Source organism: Onychomys torridus, chromosome 10, assembly GCF_903995425.1.
Source record: "Onychomys torridus chromosome 10, mOncTor1.1, whole genome shotgun sequence".
Taxonomy (NCBI): Eukaryota; Metazoa; Chordata; class Mammalia; order Rodentia; family Cricetidae; genus Onychomys; species Onychomys torridus.
This window is the reverse complement of record NC_050452.1, coordinates 10,581,237-10,592,684: the sequence shown is the minus strand read 5'-3', so window position 1 is coordinate 10,592,684 and position 11,448 is coordinate 10,581,237.

The window sequence follows — 11,448 nt, the reverse complement described above, 5'->3', positions numbered from 1 at the left end:
TTTCCAGTGCTGTCCCGAGTCGTCCCGGGGTGTTTCAGGTATTCCGTCCATTGCTGAGAGCCACCGCCGCCGCCGCCGTCCTTGTGGTGGGCAGCGCTTCTTTCTGTAGCGACTTGAGCTCTTCAGTGCATCGTACAGCCTAGATCGTTATGCAGATGGCTTCTTTAGGAGTAACTTTTATATTTATTTAAAAGGTTTTAAATTATGGGATTTTGTTTTTGTTGTCGGGATTTGTCAATATTCAGTCACCAGTTCTGTTCACTTCTTGCCATGGATAAAATTGAGTCTTTCTGGCCAATTAAAAAATAAATTTATAAATGGCACTTTAAACAAGCCATAGATAGTTTTATTTTTATAATGCACATGGCAAGCAAATGTGTTTGTGATGAAGGAACTGCTCATCCAAGCAAAAGATTTGTGTATGGTGTGATGAACGTCCTTTCACATCCTGATTTACCTTTTCCCGTGTGCGTGTGTTGGAAAGGCTGCTCCCCAGCTCTGTGCAGTGATGAGCAGCCCAGCTAGCTGCACCTGTTCACTGCAGGCAGCCTGCACACGCACCCCTCACACTGCCCGTGTGTGTTTCCTTTGGTGTAGGAGCAGGGACCATGAGAAGGCGAGGGTTGTTGATGCTTCCAGCTCTCACTGTGCTGGTCCATCCTAAGAACTTCACTTCCTTGAAGAAAGCAGGTCTACCCATTGTCTGTGTTTTAGAACTGGAGGACCCTGTGAACTGGCCACATGCCACACACATCTGCATACGTGTGCATATACAGTAGTGTTGATTCTTCCCAACAAAAATGGCACAAAGCAGTTGATGGCCCTTGTCAAAAACTGATCTACAGTAACTTAGAACAACTGTACTTTTGTTGGATTAGCAAATCGTGTCTTTAAACGATCCCATATGTTGGGCAACAGTTCAAATAAGCACAGAGAAGCGTGGCCCAAACTTAGTTCTCTGCCTCCAGCGCATTCGTAAGGCCGGGCTTCAAAATCAAGAGCCACCCAGCAGGCTCGTGCTTAGTCTCGAGATGGGCATGGGAAACTAACGGCCCGTTTTCAGAAAGAGCAAGCCCATCAAAAGTTCAGACTGACTTTGTGTCCTATTTATATTAAATGATGTCCCAACAGGGAAGAAAGAGGTGGAGCCAGAGTGCACTCTCCCAGTCCCAGTTTGAGTGTGGGACACGCTTCCAGGTGCTTCCTGGCAGCGGTGGCGGCTTGCCTTCACAAAGACAGTTTTGTGGCGCCCAGAGGCAGGCGGGCAGCCTGGGGTGCCTGGGCCTGAGAGGTAGTTGTTGAGAGTGATGTGCAATGAACTGACAAGGTGAGAGCAGACTCCTGAGAGATTGAGAGTGGTGGCTTCCCCATAAGTTATTTATTCCTTTTTCCCTTGTAAATATATTTATTTTACTGTGGCGCTCTAACAACATCTGGGTGGTATGATGCAGAATGTATGGTAGGAATGTATTTCTTGTAGGAATGTAAATCTGTATTAAAAAGGGGAGCCAAGCCAGCCCCCACCCCCCGTCTTTTCATCAAATACACAATCCACATTCATTTTCACTCTCATCTCCAATATGGGTCTATTTAAAATATGCAAAAGGTGTGGATGAGGAGTGTTTTAATACCTCTAAATTTTTAAGAGAATCAAGCATAAAAGGGTTGACAATTTTTTAAAGTTTTCTTAGTAGCACTTTGGCTCATGAGAGAAGAGGCAGCACCCAGGCACCTCCCTTCACACCAAAGGCCGCTCGGGGTCTCTCACAGCTGAGCTCTTTACCGCCATGGCCCCTTGAAGTGCCCCAACCATCCTGAGGTCAATCAAGGGAAATTTCCTAACGAAGTAAGCTCCAAAGAGCCAAAGTATCAACTTACAGATCATTTTTAAAGCTTAAATTTATTAACCACCTTTGCGGTAAACAATGAATTATGCATACCGTAAGGGCAGCCTTCTTGAATGACAGACATAAAAAAGAGCCTGCGTGTGCAGCCGCTGTTCTTCTGCTCTGTGAATTGTCTTAATTCTGAAACTTTGCTCTTACAAATTGGACCTTTATGTGTTTCTGAAACTCGCAGGAAGAAGAGAGCGTATTTGACTTGGCCTAGCTGTAAATGGTTATTTCTTGTGCCGGCCCGCCCCGGATGCCAGCGGGCTGTGCATCTGCCCGAGTGCAGTCTCCAGTGCTTCCAAGAATGAGTCTACATGGTTCCTGAAAATTAGCCGGGATCAAATGCTCTTGCAGACAAAGCCAATACAATTTTTGGACTTCTTTGGAGGAATTTGGAAGGGAAAAGTAGTCCATATGTACAGCTGAAGTGTTGAAAGTGTACATGGGGATGAGCTGGGTGCGTGGGTTTTGAGGAAGGCTTTTTATTGAAAGGAGGCGTGACCCTTCCCCACAGACCTGAGAGCTGTGCCTTTCCTATGCAATATCCCAGGTGTCACATCAGAGCCCAGAGGGCTGTGTTCAGTGTAGGTTCATTCAGGCTGTATTCTAAACAATTGGACAGATTAAATGTACATGGAAATGAGCGGTCTTTTGTAGTTTTATATTATACAATAAACAGTTAAAGGATGAGACGTGTTTACAGTTTTCTTTTGACTGGAGTCCCACCGGCCTGTGTTGTGACTTATTTGGTCCCACTGAGGTACAACTCCCAGTGTGCTCTGCCCATACTCCTCCTGTCCTGCTGCTCCCCAAGCTTCTCGAGGTCCTCCTAACTTCCTTTTCCTTCTCTGAGCCAGCTCTCTCCTGTCATCTCTACACTACCCTGTCTGTAACCTGAGCCAATCTCCCACCCCCACTGGGGACTTGAAAACCTGTGGCTAGCCCTGCCTCTTCAGACTGTTGGACTTCACTGTCTACCAGAGACACTGCATCCATCTCTCTCTCTCTCTCTGCCATTCTCCATGGCACCTATCCTCTACTGGGCCACTTGGGCCCCTGGGGCTCAACTCTGCTCCCGTACAGTAAACCTGCCTTCAGTTCCAGCCTCTTGGTCCCACCTGGACACTTCCTGTCTCTGCTTCTCTGACCCATACCCTCTGTCATCCTCACCTACTGCTGGTATCTGTGTCTGTGCGTCACTGGTCTTCCTTGTCCTGGCGGTCTGGGCCACCCTGCCATCTTCGGGGGGCTAGTTGAGGGTGGGGATGTCCAGGCACTCCTTGACAGCCGGGCCACTGCTGGCTAGTGAGGCAGCAGGGCTAGGTATAAGAGAAGTGAAAAATAGGTGCTCCATTAAATCAGCTTGGGAATGTGGAAGGCAGGGCTTGGGGGTGGGCTATAAACTGAATTGTTCTCCACAAAGGTTAGATTCCAGTACCCTAGAATGGGACTCACTGGGTATCAGTCTTTACAGAGATAAGTGAGATTAGCAATCTTGTCGGGGCAGCTATGCAGACATGGAGATGCTGTGTGAGGACAGAGGCAGAGATGAGGGCAGTATTTCTACAAGTCCAGGAGCAATGGGGCGGGGGGGGGGGGGGGGGGGGGGGGACAGCAAGCCACTAGTGAGGACACAAAGGAAGCCTTTCTTAAATAAGCCGTCAAAGGAACAACCTACTGCCATCCTGGTCTTGGATTTCTGATGGGCATTTGCTATTGACTGGTGATGCAGCTTTGCTAACCCATTCACCCTCCAGGTACACAAGGGCATCAGCCACGCAGCCTCCAAAGTCCTTTAAAGACTTTTAAGATAGCAAGGTAAGAATGTCTTGGCTGCGCTTTGTGTCCAGGACTATTCCTGGCATGTGGTTCCAGGAGGAGCTGGGGATGTCCCTCAGTTGAAGAGGTCATCTGTGAAGCCCAGAGTTCTGTCCCAGCACCCAGGAAGTGGCAGCATGATAAGATCAAAGTTTGAGTTCCACCTTGGATGCATGAGACTTGGTCTTGGAAAAGAGAGAAACAGGGTAGAGATGGCTTGGGTGGGGTTCACTCCTCTGCAGAATGAGAAGCCCAGCACCTAGCCCTCATCTCTGCTTGTTCCAGGTCCCTGCTCATTATCAGCACAGCCCCATCTCTGGTTCACGGCAGCACTCCACCTTAGTACCCTTGTTTCCACTCTCTTGTGAGGAACAGCCTCAGTTCAAGGCCAACCTCAATTGCCGGTCCATGATGCCTCTCTGCATCCCGAGACTTCCTGAGTTGCTGCAGGGCTCTGGATGTGGCAAAGACCACTGGCAAATCCTGCCCTGTCTTCAGACTGGCTGTGTATGCTTTTCTCTGCAACACCACAGTTCTGAAGAACAGAACCCCTGGGATGTTCCTCTTTGCCAGAGTTTAGCACACCACAGCCCCCAAGAGCTACGCACTGCTTTGTTTTAATAAGCGGTAAAGTGGACCTAGATCATGGTCATGCTTACTTAACTGTGTTACCTCTGGTGTCTGCCGAGCAGGCGCAGCTCAATTGACCCTCATAGTTCAAAAGAGTTGCCATTTGGCCCTTTCCAGAAAAGCATTGCCAAACTCTTGACGTTTACAACCTACACAATGCTTAAGATCATGTCAGCCACAGACAAGACAGGCTCAGGGCTTTCGGTTTAAGGAAAGGGACCTCTAGAAAGAGTGAGTTCGGGTGCCCCAGGAGGCCTCGGTCACCAAGAGCGGGGGAGGAGGGGCCAAAGGGGACAGCAGTCAGGAAAGTCACATAGGAGCGGACATCTTCAGAAAGCTCAAGACCTGTAAGGGGCCTGGGAGTGGGGCTTCTGCTCCAAGGGGCCTGATTTATGGTTGTGAGAACAGAAAAGGGAAGTAACGTGGCTGAGGCAACTGAGGCCTCAAAGGGACAGCATTCAGCTTTGTTCATAAGCAGACTACCTGAGTCTGTATCCGTTTGTACCCTTTGTCACCATCCCAAGCCTGCTCACCTCTCTCCCTCCAGCCCTAAACGAGTTTGTTTTTATTGGTGTGCCTTGAAACAGTTGTTATCGGGCTGGTCCCAAACATCTGCAGGTAAGCGCTTCTGTCTTGTCCTCCTGAGCTACTCAGATTGTGGTTACTGCCAGTCTTGAGGTCTCTTCAATACTGCACACCTTGGCTTCAGTCTGGAGGCCTGGAGACTCCTTTCCTTGTGTGTGTGTGTGTGTGTGTGTGTGTGTGTGTGTGTGTGTGTGTGTGTGTCCTGACTATTACCTACATCATTGCCTTAAGGAACAGGAGGCGGGTCGGGGGAAACTTCGCAGGGCTGAACAATCCAGGTGTTGCCAGGCTCTCCTGCCCTGGCTGTGTGACTTCAGGCTAGTCACTTCCCCTTGTGGGCAAGAGGAGACTGATGAATAGCTGGCTTCTCCCAGTTTCTCATCACAGTGGGAGGGCTGGCCCTGGGCTACAAGCCTCAAGGATTTGCAAAAGCTCCTGAATGCCCTGAGGTGCCAGCCTTCAAGGCATCTGGGATGGCATGTCTTGTGCAGGACGGAAGGGGCCAACACATGGTGATATTGTCCCTGGAGCTGGGAACCCTCTCTGCAGCAGGCTGGCTGTCTCAGGCCCATAGCTCTCCAGACCTCCCCCACCTCCCAGGCAGGGCCAAGCTGCCAGCTGCCAGCAAGGCCTATTGTTCAGCAGTGACAAGAAATGGCTGCAGAGCTCAGACTGGAGGCACTGTGGGGGAGGGGTGGCAGGCTGAGGAAGCTCTCAACACCCTTAGTATTGGCCCGCGTTCCGGGGGAGAAGTCTGAGACAAATCCAGCCCTTCCCTCATACGGTCAGCCCCTCCCTCCTTCACAGGCTTCCTTTCCGATGTCTTTTCTGGCCCTGTAATGTGGAGCGTGTGGCCCCATTTCTGCACCTAGCAGAGCTGCCTCAGGATTCAGCTGAGTGGCTGGAGTCAGTGCCCTGTGGCCTGCCCTTGCCCGGTCTGTGCTCTCCTGTGCAGTGTGCCTGTTAGGTCTGGAGAGGGTCCAGAGACAGGAGTCTCTGTGTGTACAGCTACGGGGGTTCTCAGACAGCTGTGACCGTGACAATTCAGAGAGGGCAGTAGTGCATGGGGGCTGGGGGAGGGGGCGGACACAGAGGCAGGGGGACCTCCAGCGTCACTGCGGGACTTTGGATGCTGCGGCCGCCACTGAGGAGAGCTGTACTATGAAAACACTGAGATCCACAGCTGCCTGTAAGCAGAAGTCACACTTTCTCTTGGAGCGCTGCAACAGAAATCGAAGCCATTGGGAGGTGATTCTAGCCCTTTCCCTGGAGACTCTCCCTTTCTCTAAACATATGCCTACCCATAGTTGAGGGGATGGAAATGTCCCAGCTGTGAGATGAATCATCTAGCCAGAGAGCCAGTACCTGCTGTGAGCCAAAGCCTAGGTCTTCCCCAACCAGTCCTGGTGGTGGGAAGCCCCACCCTCCCATCTCTCCTCACTGCCTCTTTCCCTCAGCCAGCCCTCGTCTTCATCAAGCATGCCTACTTGAAGCGAGCTTTGCCGCCACGGGACAGTGGGTTGCCCTCTGCCTCCTGAGGCCTGTATCTGGGTGTCTGGTGGACTGGCCTTCAGCTCTGGGCTCTGAGATAGAGCCAGTGAAGCTGAGTAGATCTGGAGCTTGGCTCTTGGAGGTCTGGGAACTTCTGAGTCACTCACCATGAGAGGCCCAGGAGGACTCATGGCTGGAAGGATGCTTCCAGAGTGGCTGACCCTCCTTGGGAGCTACTCAGCCCTTTAGCTGATCCGTCAGTGTGGTAGACGGCTTCCCGCATGTCAGGTTGGTCTAAGCAGCTCTGACTTACAGGAATAAGGGAATGGAGGAACAGCCTAGGCAGAGGGGCTGCCCATGCTGGTCTGGCAGCACTGGCAGGTGCTGGGTTCTGTGGAGAAGCACCTGCTGGCAAGAGGGTAGAAGCTCATGGCGCTAGTACAGTCTTGAGCTGCATGATTTGCAGAAAGTGGGGGGGATCGGTCAGCAGCTGGGATAAGGGTCCTTGGGGAGGCAGGTGGGCCACGCTGGCTCTAGAAAGCATGCATTTTCAGCCTAGGTCACTCTGTTACTGAGACAAAACCCAAGAAACTCCAAATGCCGAAAGGTTAGGTAAGGTGGTACAGCTGGCATGGAGAAGACACCCAGGCTTGTTATAAGGCTCCTTCCTGCACCTTGGGGACCCGCTGCTGTGCTGTCCGGGGGCCACAGGACACATAAGGCGATATTATAGACATGCCATGAAGCAGAAATCCCTGGCTGGCTAGAGCCTGGCTCAGAGGAGACTTGGGGAATACCCTCTGTGCTGGTTAGTTTTTATCAAGTCAACACAAACCTAGATCATTTGAGGAATTGCTCCAATCAGACTGGCCCATGGTTAAGGGTTGGGGATGTAGCTCAGTGGTAGAGCACTTGCCTAGCAAGCACAAGGCCCTGGGTTCAGTCCTCAGCTAAAAAAAGGAAAAAGAAAGTACAGACTGGCCCATGGGCATGTGTGTGTGTGGAGCATTTTCTTTCTTTTTTAAAATCTGTATTATTTATTTGTTTGTTTATTTATATGTACGAGTACTCTGTCTGCTTGTGCGCCTGCATTACAGAAGAGGGCATCAGATCCCATTATAGTTGGTTGTGAGCCACCATGTGGTTGCTGGGAATTGAACTCAGGATTTCTGGAAGAGCAGCCAATGCTCTTAACTGCTGAGCCATCTCTCCAGCCCTGGAGCATCTTCTTGAGTGCTTGATTGATGTGGGAGAGCCCACCCACCACCAGTCCCATCCCTTGGCATGGGAAGGTCTACAACTGTCTAAGAGCAAGCTGGGAAGCAGCCTTCCCGTTTCCCAGTGGCCCCTGCTTCAGTTCCTGCTACCGGGTTCCCTCCTTGAGTTCTTGCTCTGGCTTCCCTGGATGATGGGACATGGTCTGGAAGTGTAAGCCGCATTGGTCCTTTCCTCCCCAGCTTGCTTTTGGTGGGGATTTTATCACAGCGGCAAAGCAGACTAGGAGAGAAATCGGTATTAGCTGTGAGGTGCTGCTTCGACAGACTTTTTTTTTTCCAGGTTGTTTTGGGGGAGATTGTGGTGGCATTTGGAACTTTGGGCTGGAAAAATCATGGAGTGCTCAAAATAATGGGATGTTTTGTAGGAGCCTGGACCGTAAGAACGCCGAGAGAAATGGAGGAGCCCTGGTTTGTGACATTTCACAAGGAAGTTTGAGGGGCCCTTAAAGACCATCAGAAGTATGTGGTATATTTGAATTAAGGATCTGTGGTTTATGGTGGGCTGGAACTAAAGAATCCACTGGGATGGGTGTGAGGTGAAATCTGGGGGCTATGTCCTCAGAGTCACACATAGAAGCTGTGGTCCAGAGCACGCCAGGGCTGCATCTCAGCCTGGCAGCCAAACCTGGTGACATGAAAGAGTCCTCCAAGCGTGAAGTAGTCTTGGCTTCGTGGAAGCCACAGAGTGAAGCCGAAATTAAGAGCAGCAATGGGAAGCTAGGAGCAGTCAGCAGGAGTGTCGTGGACACCCTGAGGATTGAAGGGGTCATGGAGAGAATCCGCTGAGGTCTGACACCATGAGGCAGGCTGGGAGTCCCCGGAGAGAGTCCAGGAAGCCATTGGTAAATGAGCAGCCTCAGTTGCAGTGGAGACACCAGGACCATAAGGTGACCACCAAGTACAGCCACAGCGTGGAGTGGAGCCTGCCACACAAGCCGTGAACGGTAGAGGTGAGAATCGGAGAACCGGGATTACCCGGGTCCTAAATGATCGTGAGGTTCTAGTTGTTACACACAACTACACATACTGTTAGCTTTGGTTTTGATCTGATTGCAACTGGGCTCTGGTTCTTCCCTCTTAGAACAAGAAAGTATTTGTTGGTTTTTGTTTTTATAGGAACCCACAGGTAAGGAAGGGACTTTGAATATTTTAGAGAAACTTGGAATTTTTTTTCCATTTTTCAAGACAGGATTTCTTTATGTAGATTTGGAGCCTGTCCTGGAACTCACTCTGTAGACCAGGCTGGACTCGAACTCACAGAAATCCACCTGCCTTTGCTTCCCGAGTGCTAAGATTAAAGGTGTGTGCCACCACTGCCTGGCTACTTTGAGTTTTTAAAATACTTGAAAATTTTAAAGACTGTAGATTTTAAAGTTATGTTTTATGCTGTGATAGTAACATAGATCTTGGGGATAAATGAAAAAGGAAGAAAGCAGAGGTTTTGGTTTAATAGTGACTTTTTTTTTTTGTCAAGGGATCAAAAGTTCTGGTTAGTTTTTTGCCAATTTGACACAGAACTTGATCTATCTAGGAAGAGGAAATCTCATTTGAAGACTTACATCCATCAGATAGGCCTATGAGCCTGTCTGTGGGCTATTGAGCAAGCCAGGGCAAGCAGGCCAGTAAACAGCAGTCCTACAATGGTCACTGCTCTGTCCGGATCCTGCTTCAGCTCTGCCTCGGCTTCCCTCCATGATAGACTGTGATCTGGAAGTATAAGCGGAAGAAACCCTTTTCTCCCCCGATTGCATTTGACCAGTTTTTTAGCAACAGAGAAGCAAAGTAGGACAATCTCTAGTCTCCATATCCTGGTAGTCTGCACCCCTGACCTGCCAGCCCTTCAGCTCGGCCACAGGGAAGAACAGGTGGCTCAGAGAGCTCGTCTTCACCTACCCCTGAGCTCAGGCGGGCAGAGGCCAGAGCTGAGGAAGGGATCTTCAGAGAGCCTGTGCACTGGGAAGCTGTCTTGTGACTCACTGGCTTTCTTCTGATCCCTTCTGTTTTCTTCTTTTGCACATCCTCTTTCTCTCTGCCTCTTCCCAGACCCCCTTCTCTCTAAGATGTGGTCACACTTGGCCCAGAACTCCTATATAGACAAAGCTGGCTTGGAACTCCGATTTGCCTGCTTCTGCCTTCCAAGTGCTGAAGATGTGCACTGCTGCCTCTGTTTCTGTAGTGGGTTTAAGATTTTTGTATTTTATGTGTATGAGTGTTTTGCTTGCATGGAAGTATACCTTGTGCATGCAGTGCCTGAGGAGCCCAAAAGACAGCCCTGAATCACCTAAAACTGGAGTGACAGAAGGTTGTGAGCTGTCATGTGGGTGCTGGGACTTGAACCCAGGTCCTCTGTAAGAGCAGCAGTGTTCTTAACCACCATGCAGCTGCCTCTATGGTCTCTTCATTCTGGTTTTCCTGCTTGTTCGTTTTGTTGTTGTTTTTTTTTGTTGTTTTTGTTTGCTTGTTGAGACATAGTCTCATGTGGTAGCCTGGGCTAACCTGAGGCTCACTCTGAAGCCCAGGCTAACCTGGAGCTTACAGAAGTCCTTCTCTCTCCGCCTACCAAGAGTCGGGTACAGGTGTGTGCCACACATGTTGGCTTCACTGCTTTTTCATTCAGCCAACCGTAGGCTCTGCCCCTGTGCCCCCAGAGGTGGCTGGGGGGCACAGGGTACCTAAGGCCAAACCTCCTGGCGCATTTTGACCCCCACCCCAGGAACCTACTCCTGAGGGTAAATCACTCCACCAGGAAATGCAAACCCACCGACATTCTGCCCTGTGCACAGCTAGTTCTCCCCAAGATCTCCATCCCCCAGGCAGTCTCCCCACCAGCCAACCCTTATTTGAGTTCTCTGTCCTCAAGGCAATGCCCAGAGTGATCCTGGTGAGCACAGGTGAAGTTGGGGAGATGTAGCTCTGTGGTAGAGGCTTGACCAGCATGCCTGAGGCCCTGGAATCTCTCCAGCCCCCAAAGAAGGGAAGAGAAGGGGGAGGTCAGAGAGGCGAGGGAAGAGACACAAGGTTGTGACAGTGAGCTGCTCATTTGGGGGGCTGGGGGTGCACCTGGAGCTCCTCATGTCTAGAAACTTACTAGGTATGTTGGTCCAACCATACACCTAGAAACCAAATGTTAGATTACACTTTTCCCTTGCTCTGAAGACCCTCCTGGCTTCTCTGGAACCCAGGCCAGGGTTCTTGTCATGGCCTCTGTGGACCCTTCACCTCCCTTTCCTCTACTCACCCCTCTCCTGCCCCACCAGCCCTCCTGCAGTCTCTCCTCTTGACCTTTCCAAACAGCTTCCTTCCCTTCACCCGGTGACCTCACAGTCCCTCCCCAGGGCCTGCCTAAGGTAGCTGCGGGCTCAGCAGCTCCATTTCACCTTGGTAACCCTGTCACGTCCTTATGAGATAGCCCCGGAGTTTCGCTGATGGTTAGATCTCTCTTGAGGAGCGTAGGCGCCTGGGAGGGCTGGACACTATATGCTAGGGGCAAGGGCCTAGAGCAGATCTGGAACCTGTCCTCTGTCATCCAGCATGAGAGGATGGAGGGACAGGCAGTCACGTAAGTGCTCCTGACCTCTTCTGTCTATGCTGGCTGCGGTGGGTTTTCTTTAATCCTGTTTAATCATCAAGACAGCTAGAGAAGCACAATTATTACCAACCAGCACCCATCGGGGGCCTCCTGCTTGGTGCACACAGCTTTCTAGAAGTTTCCTCTTCCTCTTGGTCAGTGGCCTAGCTACTGTGTCCTGCCCTAG